General features: G+C 39.2%; 1 long non-coding RNA gene across 3 annotated transcripts in view; it reads left to right on the top strand.

The window, feature by feature from the left end:
- LOC135270641 (uncharacterized) overlaps positions 1-23,825 on the top strand; it is a 66,113-nt gene that overhangs the window by 3,327 nt on the left and 38,961 nt on the right. The window contains exons 2-3 of one of the 3 annotated variants that reach the window (XR_010338773.1): positions 1,774-1,855; positions 11,366-11,484. This is a non-coding gene — a long non-coding RNA (uncharacterized LOC135270641). Of the gene's footprint in view, positions 1-1,773; positions 1,856-11,361; positions 11,485-23,825 lie in introns of all 3 variants that reach the window. The other 2 variants (XR_010338774.1, XR_010338775.1) reach the window with 2 other exon arrangements.

Below are 23,825 nucleotides of genomic sequence, written 5' to 3'. Positions count from 1 at the left end.
GTATTTAAAGTGTTGATAATTTTTTTAAGCCCACAAACCTAGAATTCTGTATCCTGTAAAATTATCCTTCACAAGTGAAGGAGTCCACCCCTCGCTCATTAGATGCCAGACACCAAGTGGATGTGCACACCTCATTGATTAGTTGCTAAACACAAAGTGGCTAACTTTGATGAACGGATCTTGACCTGCTTTTTTCAGACTGGAACTACTTCTTGCCATGCACTTTCCTTCTGACTCAACAGTAAAGCTACTTTAGTTCTAAGTGTTTTGATACTACAAGGATGTAGTGGTCAGTTATCAGATCAAGACTTGAAAAAAAGTATTTCATGTAAACATTATTTGGGGGTTATTCCAACAATACTGCTGATTTATGCTTTAATTTAAAACACATGGCTGAGCGCAGGGACTCACGCCTGTAATCCCAGAACTTTGGGAGGCTGAGGCAGGCGAATTACCTGAGGTCAGGAGTTCAAGACCAGCCTGACCAACATGGAGAAACCCTATCTCGACTAAAAATACAAAATTAGCCAGGTGTAGGGGCAGACATTTATAATCCCAGCTACTTGGGAGGCAGAGGCAGGAGAATCACTTGAACCTGGGAGGTGGAAGTTGCGGTGAGCCAAGATCACGCCATTGCACTCCAGCCTGGGCTGGAGTAAGACTCTGTCTCAAAATAAATAAATAAATAAACAGATACATTTTTGCAGAAACACTGTATAAGGAGTCAAATCCCTGAATATCAGTAAATTGAATTGAGAAATATTTTTGTGCAAGAATGATGAGGAAGTTGGTCCTGTACTATGAAGAAAGTACAATTGTTTCATGTAGACTTAAAAATGTTTTAGTGTGTTTCATGGCCAGGAGTAGCAGCTCAATCCCATAATCCCAGCACTTTGGGAGGCCAAAGGTGGGAGGTCTGCTTGAGCCCAGGAGTTTGAGACTGGCCTGGGCAACAAAGCAAGATGCCTTTGCTACAAAAAAATAAAAAATAAAAAGTAGCGAGGCATGGTGGCATGCACCTACAGTGCCAGCTACATGGGAGGCTAAGGCAGGCGAATCCCTTGAGCCTGACTTCAAGGCTGCAGTGAGCTATGATCATGCCACTGCACTCCAGCCTGGGTGACAAAGTGAAACTCTGTCTCCAAAACAAACAAAAAAAAAGTGTTTTATGCCTTTTATACTGTTTTTAACTAAAGTTATAAAAATGTTTCCAACAAGTTATCTCTCCTTATGTTTTAAGAATCTAAACTATCTCAGTGAGTTGATATAAGAGTGTTTGCAGCTTTCTAATTAGTACTATAAATCTGTCTAAAGAAGAAACATCCTAGTATACAGAATAATGTCACTGTTTCAAATCAGTCTAGACAAAAAAAAAATTAAAATTTTCAGAGTCAAAAATGAACATCTGAAGAGAAAGCAATTCCTCCTTAAAAATAAAAGTATCTTCAAAATAGAAAAAAAAATTAGAATCATTTCATAGTCTAATTGCAATATGTCACTAACAGATGGTAATTCTTCTCTTGGGAAAAAAGTAAAAACTTTGATACAAAACTAAGGTAAAACATGCAGATGCACACATGGTATTACATATAGACATTAAATTATATTTGTCATTAAGCTAATTTTTAAATTAAAATCAAAGATTTTAAAAAGTGAAGAAGTAAAGACTTTCTTAGACACACACACACACAAAGTTGAGAGAATTTGTTGTCAGTAGACCTGCCTTGAAGGAAATGGTAAAAGAAGTTTTTTTTGTTGTTTTTTTTTTTACAGAGAAAGAAAATGATATATGTCAGAAACTCATATCTCCATAAAGAAAGAAAGAAAGAAAGCATTGGGAAAAGAATAAATGAAGGTATAATTAATTTTTTTAAAATATTTAATTTATTTAACAGGTAGCAGTTTGTTCTGAATAATAATAGCAACAATGTATTCAATGACATGCTTATATATAAATATATGCTTATATATAAGGGAAATCAGTGAAAATAATGATTTAAGGAATGGGAGGGAAGAAATAAAAATATTTTATTATAGGTTACTTACATTACTGGTGAAGTGGTAAAGTGTTATTTGACAGTGGACTTGGTAAATGTATATTGCTAAATATAGGGCAACTACTAAAAAAAGTTTTTTGAAAAGTATAATTGATATGCTAAGAAAGGAGAGAAAATGGAGTCACATAAGATGCTCAATTAAAACCACAAAAGGCAGGAAAAAAATGTAGAAGACAAAAATAAGAACGAAGAACAAATAGAAAAGAAACCATACATTGTCTGATCTGAAGCCACATGCACTTAAACTAGAAATCAATAGCAGCAAAATTGCTGGAAAATCCCAAAATACTTGGAGATTAAACAACACACTTCTAGATAAAACGTGGATCAAAGAAGAAATCTCAAGAGAAATTTAAAATATTTTGAACTAAATGAAAGTTAAAATACACCTATTAAAATTTGTGGGATGTAGTGAAAGCAGTGCTTAGAGGGGATTTTTTTGTTTGTTTTTGTTTAGTTTTTCTTTTCTTTTCTTTTCTTTTTTTTTTTTTTGAGTTGTGCTCTTGCTCTGAAGCCCAGGCTGAAGTGCAGTGGTGGCATAATTATAGCTCACTGCAGCCTCAGAACTGCTGGCTTTGTGCTATACTCCCACCTTGGCCTCCCAACATGCTGGGTTACAAAGAGCCACCATGCCTGGCCAAGATAGAAACTTATAGCATCAAATGCATATTTTAGAAAAGAAGAAAGCTCTAAAAATCAATAATCTTACCTTCCACTCTAGGAAACTAGAAAAAGAAAATTTAAATTCAAAGTAAGAAGAATAAAAGATATAATAATAATTAGAGCAGAAATCAATAAAATTGAAAATAGCAAATCAATAGAGAAAATAAAGAACACCAAAAGTTGGTTATTTGAAAAGAGCAATAAAATTGACTAGCCTCTAGCTAGGCTAAGAAGAAAAGAGAGAACACTTAAAAATTCCTAATGTCAGCTGTATTATTATATTCATTACTAATGAATAGCTTGTATCTATTAAAAAAATCAATAATTAATAATTTTCTAGGCTGGGCACAGTGGCTTATGCCTGTAATTCCAGCACTTTGGGAGGCTGAGGAGGGCAGATCACCTGAGGTCAGGAGTTAGAGACCAGCCTGACCAATATAGTGAAACCCTGTCTCTACTGAAAATACAAAAATTAGCCAGGTGTGTTGGTGGGTGCCTGTAATCCCACCTACTCAGGAGGCTGAGGCAGAAGAATTGCTTGAACCTGGGAGGTGGAGGTTGCAGTGAGCCAAGATTGTGCCACTGCATTCCAGCCTGGGTGAGAAGAGTGAGACTCCGTCTCAAAAAAAAAAATAATGATAATTTTCTGAAAGAGAAAACACCAGATTCTGAGGGGTTCACTGGTGAATTCTACCAAACATTTAAGGAAAAAATTATACCAATTCTCTGTAGTCTCTTTCAGAAAATAGAACCTGAGGGAATACTTCATCACTCATTCTATAAGGTCAGCATTACACTAACACCAAAGCAAGACAAAGAAATTACAAGAAAAGAAGACTACAGATCAGTATCTCTCATGGCCATAGATACAAAGATTTTCAACAAAATATTGGCAAATCAAATCTAGCAACATATAGAAAGAATTATATACCATAACCAAGTGAGATTTATTCTAGGCATATGAGGCTGATTCCACATTGGAAAAACAATGAATATAATCAATCACATCAACAGGCTAAAGAAGAAAAGCTATGTTTGTATACCAATAGATGCAGAAAAATCATTTGACAAAATCTAACACTGATTCATGATAAAAACTCTCAACAAACTAGGAATAGAGGAAAACTTCTCAACTTGATAAAGAATGTCTACAAAAAAACCTACAGCTAACATCATACTTAATGGTGACAAAAGAAAAAAATAGACAACCTGTACTTCATCAGAATTAAAAAGTTTTATGCTTCAAAGGCCAACATCATGAAAGTGAAAAGACAACCCATAATTTGAAAGAAATAATTGCAAATCATATATCTGATAGAATATTTATATCCAAAATAAAGAAATTTTACAACCCTAAAAGACAACTCATTGAAAATGGGAAGATGATTTGAATAGACATTTCTCCAACGAGGATATAAATGGCTCATAAACTTATGGAAAGTTTTTCGACATTATTAGTCATTAGGGAAATGCAAATCAAAACCATAAGATACCACTTCATACCTTCTGATGGTTAAAATAAAAAAGACAGTGACAATTGTTGGTATGTTGAGATATTGAAACCTTCATACATTGCTGGCAGGAACTGGAAATGGTGTGACCATTTTGGGAAACAGTCTGGCAGTTCCTCAAAATATTAAACATAAAATGAACTTAGCAGTTTCACTTCTAAGTATCTCCCCAAGAGAAATGAAAGCATATGTCCAAAAATGAATGATATGCTAACATTCATAACAGCATTATTCATAATAGCCCCAAAGTGAGAACAACACAAATGTGTATCAACTGATGAAAAGATAAACAAAATGTGGCAAATCCATATAACAAAGTATTATTCATCAATAAAAAGGACTGAAGTACATGCTATAACATGTACTATGAGATGAGCTTTGAAAAGATTATGCTAAGTGAAAGAAGCCAGGCACAAGAGGCCACATACTGTAGAATTCCATTTATACTGTGCATCCCAAACAGATAAATTTGTAGAGGCAAAGTAGTTTAGTGGTGTGTGGATGTTTTTATTCTGGGGAGTGATGAAAATGTTTCTAAAATTACATGGTGGTGATAATTGCACAATTCTGTGAATATACTGAAGTCACTGAATTTCACACTTTTAAATGGTGGATTTTGTGGCTTATAAATTACATATCAAGCTGTAAAAAACTGGCAGGTACACTTCATAAAACATAGGTATTATGATTGATAAGGGAGATGGTATTTTTTAAACTCTGAGAAGCAAACTTTGGTTTTTATATACAAAAGTAAACTGGTTAAATTTTATAGCACTTTTGTATAGCAAAATCATTATTGTAGATATTGTGACTCATGTGACTTTAAAAAATACTAATGACAAGTAGTTTCAAAATGTCAAAACTTTTTTTGACAAATTTATCCCTACCATGTGTCAAATGTTATTAATTTGCTAATAGTATGCCAGCAATGCGGCACGAGAAGGTGCATGTGATCAGGGGGTATGAAAACCACGTATGCAGAGAGAGGGCATGAGAAGCACCTGTGATGAGAGAGGGTATGAGAAGGACCTGTGATGAGAGAGGGTATGAGGAGAGCCTGTGATGAGAGAGGGTATGAGGAGCGCCTGTGATGAGAGAGGGTATGAGAAGGACCTGTGATGAGAGAGGGTATGAGAAGAGCCTGTGATGAGAGAGGGTATGAGGAGCGCCTGTGATGAGAGAGGGTATGAGGAGCGCCTGTGATGAGAGAGGGTATGAGGAGCGCCTGTGATGAGAGAGGGTATGAGGAGCGCCTGTGATGAGAGAGGGTATGAGGAGCGCCTGTGATGAGAGAGGGTATGAGGAGCGCCTGTGATGAGAGAGGGTATGAGGAGCGCCTGTGATGAGAGAGGGTATGAGGAGCGCCTGTGATGAGAGAGGGTATGAGAAGGACCTGTGATGAGAGAGGGTATGAGGAGCACCTGTGATGAGAGAGGGTATGAGAAGGACCCGTGATGAGAGAGGGTATGAGGAGCACCCGTGATGAGAGAGGGTATGAGGAGCACCTGTGATGAGAGAGGGTATGAGAAGGACCCGTGATGAGAGAGGGTATGAGGAGCGCCTGTGATGAGAGAGGGTATGAGGAGCGCCTGTGATGAGAGAGGGTATGAGGAGCGCCTGTGATGAGAGAGGGTATGAGGAGCGCCTGTGATGAGAGAGGGTATGAGGAGCGCCTGTGATGAGAGAGGGTATGAGGAGCGCCTGTGATGAGAGAGGGTATGAGAAGGACCTGTGATGAGAGAGGGTATGAGGAGCACCTGTGATGAGAGAGGGTATGAGAAGGACCCGTGATGAGAGAGGGTATGAGGAGCACCCGTGATGAGAGAGGGTATGAGGAGCACCTGTGATGAGAGAGGGTATGAGAAGGACCCGTGATGAGAGAGGGTATGAGGAGCACCCATGATGAGAGAGGGTATGAGGACCGCCCGTGATGAGAGAGGGTATGAGGAGCGCCTGTGATGAGAGAGGCTTTGAGAAGCGCCTGTGTTGAGACAGGGTATGAGAAGGACGTGTGATGAGAGAGGGTTTGAGAAGGGCCTGTGATGAGAGAGGCTTTGAGAAGCGCCTGTGATGAGAGAGGGTATGAGAAGCGCCTGTGATGAGAGAGGGTATGAGGAGCGCCTTTGATGAGAGAGGGTATGAGAAGGGCCTTTGATGAGAGAGGGTATGAGAAGGACCTGTGATGAGAGAGGGTTTGAGAAGCGCCTGTGATGAGAGAGGGTTTGAGAAGCACCTGTGATGAGAGAGAGTATGAGAAGGACCTGTGATGAGAGAGGGTATGAGAAGCGCCTGTGATGAGAGAGGGTATGAGGAGCGCCTGTGATGAGAGAGGGTATGAGGAGCGCCTGTGATGAGATGAGAGAGGGTATGAGGAGCGCCTGTGATGAGATGAGAGAGGGTATGAGGAGCGCCTGTGATGAGAGAGGGTATGAGAAGGACCTGTGATGGGAGAGGGTTTGAGAAGCGCCTGTGATGAGAGAGGGTATGAGAAGCGCCTGTGATGAGAAAGGGTTTGAGGAGCGCCTGTGATGAGAGAGGGTATGACGAGCGCGTGTGATGAGAGAGGGTGTGAGAGGCACCTGTGATGAGAGAGGGTATGAGAAGTGTGTATCATCAGAGAGGGTATGGGAAGCGCCTGTGATGAGAGAGGGTGTGAGAAGCGCCTGTGATGAGAGAGGGTGTGAGAATCGCCTGTGATGAGAGAGGGTATGAGAAGCGCCTGTGATGAGAAAGGGTTTGAGGAGCGCCTGTGATGAGAGAGGGTATGAGAAGGACCTGTGATGGGAGAGGGTTTGAGAAGCGCCTGTGATGAGAGAGGGTTTGAGAAGCGCCTGTGATGAGAGAGGGTATGAGAAGCGCCTGTGATGAGAAAGGGTTTGAGGAGCGCCTGTGATGAGAGAGGGTATGACGAGCGCGTGTGATGAGAGAGGGTGTGAGAGGCACCTGTGATGAGAGAGGGTATGAGAAGTGTGTATCATCAGAGAGGGTATGGGAAGCGCCTGTGATGAGAGAGGGTGTGAGAAGCGCCTGTGATAAGAGAGGGTATGAGAGGCACCTGTGATGAGAGAGGGTATGAGAGGTGCCTGTGATGAGAGAGGGTATGAGAGGCACCTGTGATGAGAGAGGGTATTAGAAATGTGTATGATCAGAGAGGTTCTAGAGTGGAGAAACTTAGTGCTTATATAACAAGTTTTTTTTAAGTATGAAAGAATGTGGTTTTGTTTCTCAAGTTCATGCAGATATCATATCCACATCAGTTGTTATGAAGCCTGTGGCAGTACAACCTGAGATGGAGTGTGTACTATCAGAAGAATTAAAATAGCACATTTAAGAAGCAAGTTTTAAGGCTGTATTTGTGGACCATAAGAACAACAAACATCCGCCAATTGTAGTGTTCAATAGGGCCAACTGATACGAAAGCATGTAGTAGCATTTAAAAAAAAATGTGGCCGGGCCGCGGTGACTCACACCTGTAATCCCAGCACTTTGGGAGCCTGAGGCGGGCACATCACGAGTCAGGAGTTTGAGACCAGCTTGGCCAACATAATGAAACCCCATCTCAACTAAAAATACAGTAAGTTAGCTGGACATGGTGATGGACGCCTGCAATCCCAGCTACTTGGGAGACTGAGGCAGAGGAATAACTTGAACCTGGGAGGCAGAGATTGCAGTGAGTCAAGATCACTGCACTCCAGCCCGGGCAACAGTGCGAGACTCTGTCTCAAAAAAAAACCCAAAGAAAAAAAACCTGTTGTTGTACAACAGCAAAATTTAATGGTCTAAAGTAATAACCACTTATTATTTCACAATTCTGTTTTTGACTGGGCTCTTCACAATGGATTTTCTCCTCTATGTGATGTTGGCATAGGCTCCTGTCATTTATGGGCTTGATTAGTTTGGAATGTCCAAGATGGCTCACTCAGATGGCTGACATTTGATGTTTGCTACTGGCTGCTGGCTATTGGCTAAGAGCCCACATGGAGCTATTAACCAAAGCTTACTTACATGCGGCTGCTTAATATGTGGCCTCTCCATGTGGCTTGGGCTCCTCAGAACATGGTGGCTGGATTCTGAGAGAGAACATCCCAAGAGTGAGCTCCAAGAGGTCATATTGGAAGCTATCAATTGGCATGATGCCACTTCTGCCACATTCTTTTAGTTAACCAATTCACATATTCAGCCCAGAAATAAGATGAAGGGAAAACTACTCCACCTCTCAATGCAAAGAATCACCAAGAATGTATGGTCATTTAAAAACTATCACAAGTGCCAACAGAAATCAGTAGCAAATCACAATGCAACCAGTTCTAATTTTAAACAGATAATGACTGGTAATTTTTCTCAAACTGCAAAGATTCAAAACTATGCAATTCCCTCATTTTAAAGTTTGAGACCTAAGTTTTTCTTTAAAAGCTTCATTAAAAACAAATCATAAAATTACTACATAGAAAGACCCGGGAATAATTAGATTTAAACATAAATAGTAGGCCGGGCGTGGTGGCTCACACCTGTAATCCAAGCACTTTGGAGGCCAAGGCGGGTGGATCACCTGAGGTCGGGAGTTCAAGACCAGCCTGACCAACATGGTGAAACCCCATCTTTATAAAAACAAAACAAAACAAAAACATAAATAGTATAAAATACTGGTTTTCTTTCAAAAAAGAATTTTTAAAAATCAATGACATTATTGTGCATAGTACATTTGTTTTCTTTTAACATGTAAAAACAGACTAACAATTACAGATCTAACATTTGCAGTTTCAGTTGCTTGCAAATGGCTCTGAAAGTTATGATGTATTTGACTTCATAAGCTTTGAGGCTGATATGTAATGGCATCAGATCACTTATCTAGTGAGTGAGTTTAGTTTTCTATCTGGCATTTGCAACTTTTTGGAATTCATTTTATTCTACATGTTATTTGTATCAATAAGTGATTAAATTTGTTTCTTTGTGGTAAATAAGTCTCAAGAGGAAAAAAAAAATACAGAGCCAAACTGTGACTCAGAAGAAAGCCAGAAGCCTGTACAAATGTTGACATACCCATGAATATGAGGTGTTCAACATGGTGAACCCCTGTCTCTACTAAAAATATAAAAATTAGCCAGGCATCGTGGCACGTGCCTGTAATCTCAGCTACTTGGGAGACTGAGGCAGGAGGATCGCTTGAACCTGGGAGGCAGAGGATGCAGTGAGCCAAGATCGTAGCACTGCGCTCCAGCCTGGGCAACAGAGCAAAGACTCTGTCTCAAAAAAAATTCAAAAAGTCTCTGAGGTCAATAATGTCAAGAATCCAGTGTACTGTACAAGGGGACTTCAAGATTTTTTTGAAAAATGAAATTAAAAGATAAAAATTAAAAATGTAAACATATTTCTCAAAATAACTCTATCAAGTTCAAGACGGTTTTGTAAGCGATGATAGCCACTTAGTCCACCCCTAAAGAATTGAGAATCCTGGAAATTTAACCAAGTCAGTGCAGCCTTTTTTACATAATAACCTGAAGGAAAAATAGGTGCCTTTTCAAGATTTTTCAGGATTAGAAAACAAAAGGAAGTCAGACGGGGAAAAATCAGGACTGTAAAGTGAAAACCTAGTGATTTCTCATTGAAACTTTTGCAAAATTGCCCTTGTTTGATGAGAGGAATAAGTATGAACATTGTCATTGTAGAGAAGGACTCTGGTGAAGCTTTTCCAGGCATTTTTTTTCTTTCTTTACTAAAACTTTGGCTAAGTTTCTTAAAACACTCATAATAAGCAGATCTAATTGTTCTTTGGCCCTTCAGTCAGCAAGCAAAATGCCTTGAGAATCCCTGAAAATTTTTGGCATGCCCTTTGCTCTTGACTGGACCACTTCCACCTCTTAGCAGCCATTGCTTTGATTGTGCTTTGCCTTTTGGATTGTACTGGTAAAGCCATATTTCATTTCTCATTACAGTTCTTTAAAGCAACACTTTAGGATCTTGATCCACATACTTTTTTTTTTTTTTTTTTTAAAAGACAGAGTCTCACTGTTGCCCAGGCTGAAGTGCAACAGCACAATCTTGGCTCACTGCAACCTCTGCTTCCCGGGTTCAAGCAATTCTTGTGCCTCAGCCTCCTGAGTAGCTGGAACTATAGTCATATGCTACCACACCTGGCTAATTTTTGCATTTTTAGTAGAGACAGGGTTTCACCATGTTGTCCAGACTGGTCTCAAACTCCTGGCCTCAAGTGATCTGCCCACCTCAGCCTCCCAAATTGATCCACATAGTTAAAATTCCCAATTGAAAGCTCTATTCTGGTTTGTAGCTGATCTGGACACAATGGTTTGGCACCCATCAAGTGGAAAGTTTGCTCAACTTAAATTTCTTTCAGAGTGTAAATTGAAGTAGTTGAGATGTCCATGGTATTGGCTATTATTTCTTCTGTAAATTGTTGACCTCTTCAATTAGGGCACAGAAAAGTATTTTTTTTTTTTTTTTTGAGACAGAGTCTCACTCTGTCACACAAACTGGAGTTCAGTGGCATGATCTCGGCTCACTGCAACCTCCACCTCCTGGGTTCAAGCGATTTTTCTGCCTCAACCTCCTAAGTACCACACCTGGTACGCTACCACCACACCTGGCTAATTTTTATATAGTAGAGACAGGGTTTCACCATGCTGGCCAGGATGGTCTCCATCTCCTGACCTCATGATCCACCCACGTTGGCCTCCCAAAGTGCTGGGATTATAGGCGTGAGCCACTGCACCCGGCCAAGATTAATTATTTTCTAAAAAGTTGATGTGAGAGGTCTGCTGCTATGGGTTTCACCTTCAAGTTCTCTCTTCCTAAAATGATTGATCCATTTGTAAACTGCTGATTTCCTTGGGGCATTGTTCCCATAAACTTCCCATAAAGCATCAGGATCAGTGATTTCACCATTCTCCCACCCATGCCTTACCATAAAGTTGATATTTGTTTTTGCTTCAATTTCAGTAGCATGTTTCTCAGATTGGGATCTTTTTAAAACTGATGTCTTACTCTTTTTACTTCCTCAAACTAGATCTTGTTCAGACATGTTGTAACAACCTAGTACAACCTTATTTTGGTGCAAAATAATATTGAAATCCATGTAAACATTTTTCATAATGCACTTTTTTTTTTTTTTTGAGACAGGGCCTCTGCTCTGTTGCCCAGGCTGGAGCGCACTGGTACAATCATAGCTCCCTGCCACCCTGATCTCCTGGGCTCGAGCAATCCTCCAGCTTCAGCCTCCTGAGTAGCTGGAACAACAGGTATGTACCACCATGCCTGGCTAATTTCTGTGATTTTTAGCAGAGACAAGGCCTTGCTATGTTGCCCAGGCTGGTCTCAAACTCCTAGGCTCAAGCAGTCCTCCTGCTTCAGCCTCCTGAGTAACTAGGACTGTAGGCACATGCCACTACATCTGGCTGACTTATTTATTTAATTAAAGAGGTGGTGGTGTTTGTTGCCCTTGTGCTGAGATTGCAGATGTGAGCCACCATGACTGACCACCTGTTCAACTCGTATGTGCTAGATACTGCCTCATGCCAGTTACAGAGATCAAAGACTCAGTCAGTCTTCAAGAAGCTTTATAGTTATGCAGAAAAGAAGCAAGAAACAAACAAAACAAAATTAGAAATCAAGCAGGACTCAGGGTTCTGGCTTCTGCAGCTGAGTTAGTAAATCACATGTACAGATAGGTGAGATTTGGGGAGTATCAGTTTGGTTTGGAGTATATTAAATCATGGGGGACTCATGGGATATCAAGTTGGAGATGTCTAACTTGGAAGTAGGCCTTACGAGGGGTCACAGCTAGGAATGTTGTCATTAGTGTATAGTCATTGGCAGTTAAAGCCATGAGGGTGAATAACATTTTTCCCCAGAGGGCAATAAAAAGAAGAAAAGTGTGTTTCACTTGGTTTGATTTGGGGGTTGGGGGGTTGGTATTTGTTTTTGTTTTTTTTTTCTCCTCTTCTTAAATGTTTGATGGAAGGCATGTAGTAGAACTAAATATAAATAGCATGAGGAAGTGAGACTGAATTCACTGAAGCTCGGATAGGGTATGGGAGATCTTTGAATGAGAAAAGAGCCTTAGCCAGCAGAGGTTGGGTGGTTAAGTTTCATAAGGTAGCTTCAAGGAGCACACAGGAAAAATGCTTTCAAGGAGAGACACCAAGGGAGCTAAGGACAATTTAGCTTGACTGGAAGAATATAGGCAGTGCTGTAATATGAAGGATGCTGAATACCTTTAGAACTTGTTGTAACTCATGGCAGCTCTACAGTGAGTATTTCCCATCTTGTGAAAAAGAGGATGCTACTTTTTGCATTTAGAATTTTCTACAGTGCTTTGAGCAGGCTGGAAGATGTGAGGATGGAAATCTCCCAGTCTTCCATATGTTAAAACAGAAAGGAAAGTGGGGACCTGGATTGTTTGGTGTTTTCTACAGTGCCTTGAGTAAGCAGTGCCTTGCACAGAATACACACTCAGTTTATGTTTTAATGTGAATTGATGGTATTTATTACCTGGGAATTTTCCATCAATAAGATATTTATTGATATAAGAAAGTTCCTATATTAGCTAGCTAAAAAATGAAAGAATGAATATAGTTTTGCTCTTTTCATGTAAAAGTGACCTATTCTTTAACCTGTATAATTTTTTTTCGGTTGCTTAGTGCTTTAGCAGCACTTACTTTGCGTGTAATGTGTTTCGTGTTTTTTAGAAGTGTGGTGGGGCACCTTGGTCGACAGGAGGGAAAATAGGGGTAGCAGTAAGATTTACTAGAAAGAGTGTAATGATTTTAGTGTCGCTTTTTTCCTTCCTTTTTTTTCACCAATTCTTCCCCTCCCTTCTTCCTCCTCATGAACCCTTTACCCCTCCCCACAAGAAGGCAATACACTTTAGCAACTTAATATGAATTCTGCCACGTTTTTCCTCTATGGTCATAAATCATAAATGTGGAACACACGTGTGTATGTGTTTGTGTGTATGTATCCATATATGTAATGGTTTTTTCTGCCACTGTTGAACAAATGGCAATGTGTACACATTTTTTTTTTCTGTATCTTACCTTTCTCATTCAATGATATCTTCTGGATATTCCTCCAAATCCAATTTCATCTTTCTCCTGGGAGCACTCATTTTATGCTCAGGATTTTGCTACTGGAACACTGAGGTCCTTGTACATATTTTTAACATAGTCATACTTTTATTTCTTTGGAATAAATTCCCAGGAGTAGAACTGTTGGGATGAGGAGTATATGTATTTTTAATTTTAATAGATTTATCAGAGTGATTTTCAAAAAGATTATAATGCTTAATGTTCCCACTAGCAACTTCTGAAAGTACTTTTCCCTCACTTTCTCACCAGAATCAAGCAACAGTTTTCATAGGTTCTCTGAATTTTTGCTAGTCTGATAGGAATAAGGTTTCATTCTTACTTTAACTTGCATTTCCCTGAATGCTAATGAATTTGAGCACTTTTCATATGTTTGTTGGCTATTCAGATTTGTTCTTCTGCTATCTAACTTTATGCAGTTGTTTTTCTTTTTTTTATTGTGAATTTGTAAGAGCTCTTTTTCATATTCTTGTATAGTTAAATATGTTTATTTTAAAAATAGCTACTTGGTTTCTAGTCTTGGTTTTGAAGTTTTTGTCTGCTTATAGAAGACTTTATTGAGTGATTTGAATATTTTTTTTGCGCTTAAGTCTTTAACATAGAGAGAATTAGTTTTTACATATAGTATAAAATGCCGATCTTCTTTTATGCTAAAGTCAGCCCAAACTTCTCTCCAGACCTTCACCCAGGGTAGAACTTGCCAACTCCTAACTGTACTAAAATACCACATATATTTTTATTATACTCAGGAGGGGGTCCTATAGCCAGGACGCCTTATATTTACTTAGTGTATTAGTCCATTTTCATGCTGCTGATACAGACATACCTGAGACTGGGAAGAAGAGGTTTAATGGACTTACGGGAGGCCTCACAATCATGGCAGAAGGCAAGGAGGAGCAAGTGGCAGGCAAAGAGAGAGCTTTTTCAGGGGAACTCCCCTTTATAAAACCATCAGATCTGGTGAGACTTATTCACTATCATGAGAACAGCATCAGAAAGACCCGCCCCCATGATTCAATTACCTTCCACTGGGTCCCTCCCATGACTGGTGGGAACTGGGGGAGTAACAATTCAATATGAGATTTGGGTGGGGACACAGCCAAACCATAACACTTAGTTCAGTCTCAGAAGAAATCTTTGCAGAAAGTTAAACTGATGTTCTACTTTTGGCCCAGAATTCTGGTAAAGGCAATAATATAAACATTCCATAGTAGTTTCCTCTTTGTCTTTTTTTTTCTTTTTTTTGGATTTTGTTTTTTGTTTTCTGTAAGGTAGTAACTTACATAATTCCCCTACTTTCACTGACTTTATTCTATTTTTATTAACTAGCCTTACATCTTTCCCTCTTCTAAGTCATTTTTCTTAGGATTAATATTGCCCACTCAACAATCCTTAGTCCTACCAAAGGACTTTTTTTGGAAGTCTTTTAGGAAGGCTAGAACTTACTAATGTATTATAAACTTTTTTTTTTTTTTTTTTTTAAGAGATGGAGTCATGCTCTGTTGCCCAGGCTGGAGTGCAGTGGCACCATCTTGGCTTACTGCAACTTCTGCCTCTCTGGTTCAAGTGATTCTCCTGCCTCAGCCTCCCGAGTAGCTGGGACTACAGGCACATGCCACCACACCTGGCTAATTTCTTTTGTATTTTTAGTAGAGATGGGGTTTCACTGTGTTTCCCAGGCGGGTCTCAAACTCCTGAGCTCAGGCAGTCCAGCCGCCTTGGCCTCTCAAAGTGCTAAGATTACAGGAGTGAGCCACTGCGCCCGGCCATCTTTTTTATTATATTAAAAAATTCTACTATCTTAGCTTTTCATTTTTAATATTCACTTTTACTTCAAGTTTAATAAAAACTATATAGTAATATGGTCAGTTTAACATAATTTCAAGAAATTAGCTGAGAAATTTTTCAAGCTTGTGAACATAATTTTTCAACATTGCAAAAACCTAGTAACTAAATGAAGCTGGTAAATAATGACCATTGCATATTTAATCTCTAAACATGATAGTAACCATCACATTTGGGTTTAAAAAAATTATTTTTGTACGTTGCCTCTCTCTCTCTATATATATACACACACACACATATATATATATAAATTTTATTTATTTATTTATTTTTAGATGGGGTTTCACACTGTCACCGGGCTGGAGTGCAGTGGCATGATCTTGGCTCACTGCAACTTCCACCTCCCAGGTTCAAGCAATTCTCCTGCCTCAGCCTCCTGAGTAGCTGGGATTAAAGGTGCCTGCCACCATGCCCAGCTATTTTTTTTTTTTTTTCCTTTAGTAGAGACGGAGTTTCACTATGTTGGCCAGGCTGGTCTTGAACACCTGACCTCATGATTCACCTGCCTTGGCCTCCCAAAATGCTGGGATTACAGGCGTGAGCCACCACGCCTGTCAAATATATATTTATAAGTGTTTCTGTTGTAAAGTGATACGACTTGCTTAAGGACCACATGGTGTAATAGTGAATTGAACTTGGTCATGAACTCCTACTGTAAACCCAGTTCATGGCACTTACTAATTCTTTGACCTTCGGAAAGTTATCTCCTCTGAATCTGTGCTCCAATGTATAAAATAGGAATAAAAATATTTACAGAAATTGGTTTTAGGGAGAATTTAATTAAAGAGAAAGAAAACAAAATCCCACTATCAATATATGTATTTTTTTTGCATATTTCTTTGTGGTTTTTGCCCCATGTATATCTATTTTACTATGTATTTATGAGTATGGCATATGTGTGTATTTAACACATTTATTTAGGTCAATTAAAAAAATTTAACACATTTATTAGGCTGTTCAGTATAGAATGGCAATACAAAAGCATATATAATCTTAATAAAATAGACTTTTAGTTTTTTCATAACAAATAAGGCAACTTATTTGCGTTTCAGACACATTCCTGGCTGATGCTGATTTTGCTAGTCCACAGAGCACACTTCAAGGTCACTGATCTCTAGATAATTGTTTCCCAAATCCTGTTCACTTTTTGTTATACGAGGTTACATGAAAAACGCATGTATTTTTTTATACCGATTGTTTACAAAGCAACAAATCCTTTCCTACTATATGCCTTCTGAAAGTCACTTTTCTGTTTATTATTTTTAAGCCCCAAGATGCATTTGATATTTTATACAAATTAGGGACCCTGATTAATGCCTCTTTCTGATTTTTATTATGTATTCTGGTTTTCCCATTAAGCTGACAGAATAGGTAAGATTTCAGTAGGTAGACAAGAGGGAAAGGATATTTAGAGGTAATGAGGTAGAGTGAAAAACACAAGCTGATTTGAACTCAGTAATAATCCTTTAATAACTTGGATAATATACTTTCTCAGCTTCACTTTTCTTATCTATAATACAGCTAATAATATCTATTTTAGAGGGTTGCTAAAAAGATGAGATAACATATATTATGGTTGCTAGCCATGTCTGGTCTGTAGTAGGCACTCAGTAAGCAATAGGTGAGGTAATGTTGTTACTGCTATTAAGTGGTGAGAAGTTCAGGTTTGAAATTGTTTTTTATTTCAACATTGTAATTCATGTATATCGCAATAAAGCTTGATAAAAGTAAAGGTATAATATCCATTAAACTTGAAAAGATACCCAAAAATATGAAAGCGACAATAAAAAAAAGAAAAAATATCCATCAAACTAATAAAAAACATTTTCTAGGTTGAAAAATGACAGATGCAATTTGTTCAAAAAAGAAAATATATGGAGGAGAATATTCAGACAGAGATGACAGGAAACAAGGGAGATCACGCAAGATTGGAGTACAATGTTCATAATTGTTAAAGCTGGGGGATCATCACATGGGAATTTATTATACTCTTCTATTCTTATGGATACTTGAAAGTTTTCATAATAAAAAGTTTTAGGCTGGGCGCAGTGAATCACGCCTGTAATTCCAACACTTTGAGAGTACAAGGCAAGAGGATTGCTTGAGCCCAGGAATTTAAAACTAGCCTGGGCAGCATAGTGAGACCTTGCCTCTACAAAACAAATTTAAAAATTAGCTGGGTGGGCTGGGTGTGGTGGCTCATGCCTGTAGTCTCAGCACATTGGAAGGCCAAGGCTTGCGGATCCCTTGAGCTCACGAGTTCAAGACCAGCCTGGGCAACATGGCAAAACCCCGTTTCTACAAAAAATACCAAAAACAAACAAACAAACAAACAAACAAAAAACAGGGAGGGAGGAAGGAAGGGAAGTAAGGAATATGCTGGATACAAGGGTGGGTGAAAAACAACTGGACATGGTGGCTCATTCCCATAGGGAGGGAGGGAAGGGAAGGGGAGGGGAGGAGAGGGGAGAGAAGGGAAAACTGGATGTGGTGGCTCATTCCTCTAGGGAGGGAGGGAGGGAAGGAGGGAAGGAAGGGAGGGAAGGAAGGAGGAAAGAAGGAAGGGGAAAGAGAGAGAGAGATTGATTCCCAGCTACTCGGGAGGCTGAGGCAGGAGAATCGCTTGAACCCAAGAGGCAGAGGTTGCAGTGAGCCGAGAGCACGTGATCGCATTCCAGCCTGGGCAACAAGAGTGAGACGCTGTCTCAGAAGAAAAACAACTAAAAAACATTATTGGGACAAGTGATGAAATCTGGATACGGACCATAGATTAGAAAATAGGGCCTGGCATGGTGCCTCACACCTGTAGTCCTAGCACTTTGGGAGGCCCAGTCGGGCGGATCACTTGAGACCAGGAGTTCAAGATCAGCGTGGCCAACATGGCGAAACCCCGTCTCTAGTAAAAATACAAAAATTAGCTGGGCATGGTGGCACATGCTTGTGATCCCAGCTATGTGGGAAGCTGAGGCATGAGAATCACTTGAACCTGAGAGTCGGAGGTTGCAGTGAGCTGAGATGGCACCACTGTACTCCAGCCTGTGTGACAGAGGGAGACTGTCTCAAAATTGTTTTGTATCAGCATTAGATTTCTTTATTTCAGTGGCTGTGCTGTGGTTATATAATAAAATGTCCTAGTTCTTAAGAAAATCCATATTGAATTATTTAGGGCTAAAGAGATACTTTGTGTAAACAGTTGGTAAATCCAAGTATAAGGTAGATGTGAATTTTTTGTACTATTCTTGACATTTTATCAGATAGCAACCTCTACAAAAATGCCTTAGAAAAAAAAATCATCATTTTTGAGAATATTTTATTATTGTCCTAAGTTTTTATTTCAAATTGCTATGTTGAATTGCATAAATTTCTTAATAAAAACTTGTGTAAACATTTTATTATTAAACATTTTCTTGGGACAATTATTTACAATTACTTTCCAAACAGCTATTTTATCACAAGTTCGTTCTAAGTGCTGGCAATTAAAATCATATGTAACCTATTAGGGATATTGAGAAAGAGCAGGGCAGCCCTTGACCTGCAGGGCCAGCCTGGCACTTACTGGTAGGCCTTGGTGCTCTCCTGTTGAACATAAACAGTTTCACAAAACATCAGTGTTAGACAAGGCCAGTCTGACCCATGCTAAAGTGATGTGATACAAGACAAACACACATTTTTTCCTAAACGCACACAGAAATAAGCACTGTGTCACCCACGAAATGCCAAACATCCCCCTCCCAGCTAATATGAGTGACAGTTGCTTCTTTACCAATTATAGCTTGAGCTTTGCTCAAGTGCCCTCCCTATAGATAAGATTTATTGAGGTAGCTAGTCACAGAATTGTCCTCACATTCTGCCAACAGTCAGTACACAGTGAACCCCTGCTTCCTTAAACTCTCCCCCAAATCACAACCACAGTCTAAATCCGTGACAGATTCTAACACCCTTCTTACTGAGGTGCCCCAAGACTCATGGTGTGCGTTCTTAGTCACTGCCATGAATAATAAATGCAAATTGTCCAACTACAGGTGTGTTCCTGACTATAAGACATTGACAATGTCTAATATGATGTATAATACAAATCAGTATGGAATAGGTCACTCACAGACGTATATTTCTACCAATATGTAAGTGGCTTTTGATATTTTTGGCTTAAAAATAGAAGGTTTATAACTACATGGCTAATTTTTAGTAAGATCATTTTGTGGTAAGGAATTTATGGCCTGTATTTTAAAAATCAAGTTCTATGGTACAATAAAACTATGGATTTTCTTTTGTAAACATTAATATTTTATGTGTGGATGGCAAATGGCACACAGTTGTTGGCAACCAAACGAAAGAAAGATGCTCCATGTTTCCCTGGAAAAGCACTTGGTTCTTGGAGATGATTTAATATTCAGATTGCATATCTTTCTTTTTGAGACAGTCTTTCTCTGTTTCCCAGGCTGGAGTGCAGTAGCATGATCTGGGCTCATTGCAGCCTCTAGCTCCCAGGCTTTCACCCCAGCCTCCCAAGTAGCTGGGACTACAGGTGTGCACCACCACGCCTGGCCCCTTTCCCTTAGCGTAATGTCTTCTCGGCTCATCCATGTCATAGCATGTATCAGTACTGCAGTCCTTTTAATTGCCAAATGATATCTCATTGAATTGATACACCATATTTTCTTTTTCCATTTATCAGTTGATGGCTATTTGGTTTGTTTCCATTTTGGGGCTACTATGAATATTACTGCAGTTAACATTGGTGTACACATTTTTTTGTGTGGACGTATGTTTTTATTTGTCTTGGGTAGATACCTGGGAGTGAAATTGCTGGGTCATGTGTTAACTATATTTAATCTTTTAAGGAATTGCCGTACTGTTTTCCATAGCAGCTGCACCGTTTTACAATCATATCAGCAGTGTATGAGGGGTCCAGTTCTCCACATCTTTGCTAACATTTATCTGTTCCTTTTATTATAGCTGTCTTAGTGAGTGTGAAGTGATTTTTTGTTGTGGCTTTGACTTGCATTTTCTTATGACTAATGATGTTGAGCATCTTTTCATGTGCTTATTGACCATTTGTATATATTCTCTGGAGAATTGACTATTCAGATTCTTTGTCCATTTTCAAAACTGGGTTATTTAACTTTGTATTGTTGAGTTGTGTTCTTTATATATTCTGGATACAAATTCTTCCTTTATCAAATAGATGATTTGCAAACATTTTATTCCATTCTGTGAGTTATCTTTTTAACTTTTTGATGTGTTTTGCAGCACAGAAGTTTTTACATTTTTGGCTGGGTATGGTGGCTCATGCCTGTAATCCCAGCACTTTAGGAGGCTGAGGTGGGCAGATCACCTGAGGTTAGGAGTTCGAGACCAGCCAGGCCAACATGGTAAATCCCATTTCTTTTTCTTTTTTTTTTTTTTTTTAAAAGAAAGAAAGAAAGGAAGAAAAAGAATAAAGAAGAGGAAGAAAAAGGAAGAGAAAGAGGGAGAGAGAATGGGTGTATTGCTTTCTTACCCAGGCTAGAATGCAGTTTGGTAATGGGTATTGAAAACCTCTTTTATACCAATAATTATACTTGATGTAAACAGGAAGAAATAAGGGAAGAAAATAACAAACGAGCAGCCAACCAATATTTCATTTAAACCTATGAAATGCTATGCGATTACTGAGGAGTGATTTACTTCCAATTATGTAGTCACTTATGGAATAGGTGTGAGGTGGTAATGTATGTTTTGTGTATTTGAAGTGGAGAGTTCTATAAATGTTTATTAAGTTTACTTGTTCTGGGTCTGAGTTCAAGTCCTGGATGTCCTTGTTAATTTTCTGTCTCGTTGATCTATAAAATTGTTAGCTCTTCTTGTTACATTGATCCTTTTGCCATTGTGTAATGTCCTTCTTTGCCTCTTTTGCTCTTTGTTGCTTTAAAGTCTACTTTATCAGAGGCGAGAATTGCATCTCCTGCTTTTTAGTTATTTGTTTATTTTTACTCTCTGATTGGTTGATACATCTTCCTCCTTCTCTTTGTTTTGAGTCTTTGTGTATCGTTGCATGTGAGATGGGTCTGGATGCAGCATACCAATGGGTTTTGGCTTTTTATCTGATTAGAATATATATAACTTTAATACTGGCATTTGATGCTGGCTGGCTGTTTTGCCCATTAGTTAGTGTAAATTTTTCGTTGTGTTAATGTTCTTTTCTCTTTGATATATTTTTGGAAAGGCTGATATTCGTTGTTCCTTTATATGTATAGTGCTTCTTTCAGAAACTCTTGTAAAGCAGGCCTGGCAGTGGTGAACTCTCTAAGTACTTGTTTGTTCACAAAAGATTTAATTTTTCCTTCGATTATAAAGCTTAGTTTGGCTGGATAGGAAATTCTGGGTTGAAAGTTCTTTTCTTTAAGGATGTTAAATATTGGTCCCCACTCTTTTCTAGCTTGTAGGGTTTCTGCTGAGAGATCTGCTGTAAATCTGATAGGTTTCCCCTTATGGGTAACCTGACCTTTCTCTCTGGCTGCCCTTAGTATTTTCTCCTTCATTTCAACCCTAATAAATCTGGCAATTATGTGCCTTGGGGTTGGTCTTCTTGAAGAATATCTTTGTGGTGTTCTCTGTATTACCTGGAGTTGACTATTACCCTGCCTTGCCAGATTGGGAAAGTTTTCCTGAATGATATCCTGAAGAGTATTTTCCAACTTGGATTCATTCTCTTCATCACATTCAGGTACACCTATCAAATGTAAATTAGGTCTTTTCACATAGTCCCATATTTCCTGGAGACTTTGCTCATTCCTCCTCATCCTTTTTTCTCCAATCTTGTCTTCTCGTTTCATTTCACTGAGCTGGTTCTCGACTTCTGATATCCTTTCTTCTACTTGACCAATTCGACTGTTTAAACTTGTGCATGCTTCGCGAAGTTCTCGTGTTGTGTTTTTCAGCTCCATCAATTCACTTATATTCCTCTCTAAATTGTCCATTCTCATTAACATTTCGTCAAACCTTTTTTCAAGGTTCTTAGTTTCTTTGCATTGGGTTAGAACGAGTTCTTTTAATTCACAGAAGTTTCTTATCACCCACGTTTTGAAACCTGCTTCTGTTATTGGAACACACTCGTAATCTATTAAGCCTTGTTCCGTTACTGATGAGGAATTGCGATCCCCTGTAGAGGGAGAGGCATTCTGATTTTGAGTATTCTCTGCCTTTTTACGCTGATTTCTTCCCTTCATTATATATTTATCCGTCTGTTGTCTTTGTAGTTACCGACTTTCTAACTAGGTCTCTGAGCAGATGTCCAACTTGTTGATTCCCAGCACTGAAATCTGAGCAATCCACTGCACCAGCCAAAATAGCGGTGTTAAGATGGATGGTGCTTTTCTGCCCGGGAATCTCCGGACTCTGCACCAAAAACTGGCGTGCTAAGGCACCAGCAAAACCGCCGCGCCAGCCACAAGAGTTGCCCTGGCGACACGTGGGGCTCCTCTGCTGGGAATCTCCTGGTCCGTGAGCAACAAATATTCGTCTGAAAGTGTGGCGTCCTCTCGTTCTCTGCGCTTTCACTGGGAACTATGAGCCCGAGCTGCTAGTGATCAGCCATCTTGGATCTCTCGGTAAATCCCATTTCTACTAAAAATACGAAAAAATTAGCTGATTGTGGTGGTGCGTGCCTGTAGTCCCAGCTACTCTGGAGGCTGAGGCAGGAGAATTGCTTGGACCCAGGAGGCAAAGATTGCAGTGAGCCAAGATCTTGCCTTGCACTCCAGCCTGGGCAACAAGTATGAAAGTCCGTCCCAAAAAAAAGAAAAAAAGAAAAAAAAAGAAACGGTTGCCTGATCCAAGTTCATTCAGACTTACACCTGTGTTTTTTCCTAAGAGTTTTATAGTTTTTGTTCTTACATTTAGATCTTTGATCCATTTGGAGTTAATTTTTTTTTCTTTAAGACAGTCTTGCTCTGTTGCCAGGCTGGAGTGCAGTGGTGCGATTTTGGCTCACTGCAACCTCTGTCTCCTGGGTTCAAGCCATTCTTCTGCCTCAGCCTCCCAAGTAGCTGGGACTACAGGCACGTGCCACCACACCCAGCTAGTTTTTGTATTTTTAGTAGAGATGGGGTTTCACCATGTTGGCCAGGATGGTCTCGATCTCTGGACCTCGTGATCCGTATCCCCCTTGGCCTCCCAAAGTGCTGGGATTACAGGCGTGAGCCACCGTGCCCAGCTGGAGTTAATTTTCATATATGGTGTTTAGTAGGGTCCAAGTTCATTCTTTTGCATGTGTATAGCACCACTTGTTGCGAAGACTATTCTTCCCCATCAGATTATCTCAGCACTCTTGTCAAAAATGATCATGAATGTTAAGGATTATTTCTGGACTGTCAATTCCATTCCGTTGATCAACATGTCTATCCTCATAACAGTACAGCTCTGTCTCAATATCTATAGCTTTCTGATAAGTTTTGAAGTGAGAGTCCTCCAACTTTTTTCTTTTTCTTCAACATTGTTTTGGCTATTCTGGGTTCCTTAAATTTTCATACTAATTTTTGGATTGAGCTTGTCAATTTCCACAACGAAGCCGACTGATATTTTGATTCAGTAGTTTGGTTTTTAAATTTAAATTAATTTACCCACTTTTATGTGGTGATTTGGAATTCATAAAAAGCTTTTATTTATGCTTC

The sequence above is a fragment of the Aotus nancymaae genome, unplaced genomic scaffold (assembly GCF_030222135.1).
Source record: "Aotus nancymaae isolate 86718 unplaced genomic scaffold, 86718_ANA_hifiasm-v0.15.2.pri h1tg000006l, whole genome shotgun sequence".
Classification (NCBI taxonomy): domain Eukaryota; kingdom Metazoa; phylum Chordata; class Mammalia; order Primates; family Aotidae; genus Aotus; species Aotus nancymaae.
Note: the sequence above shows the minus strand (reverse complement) of the source record. Positions and strands in the feature narration are given on the sequence as shown.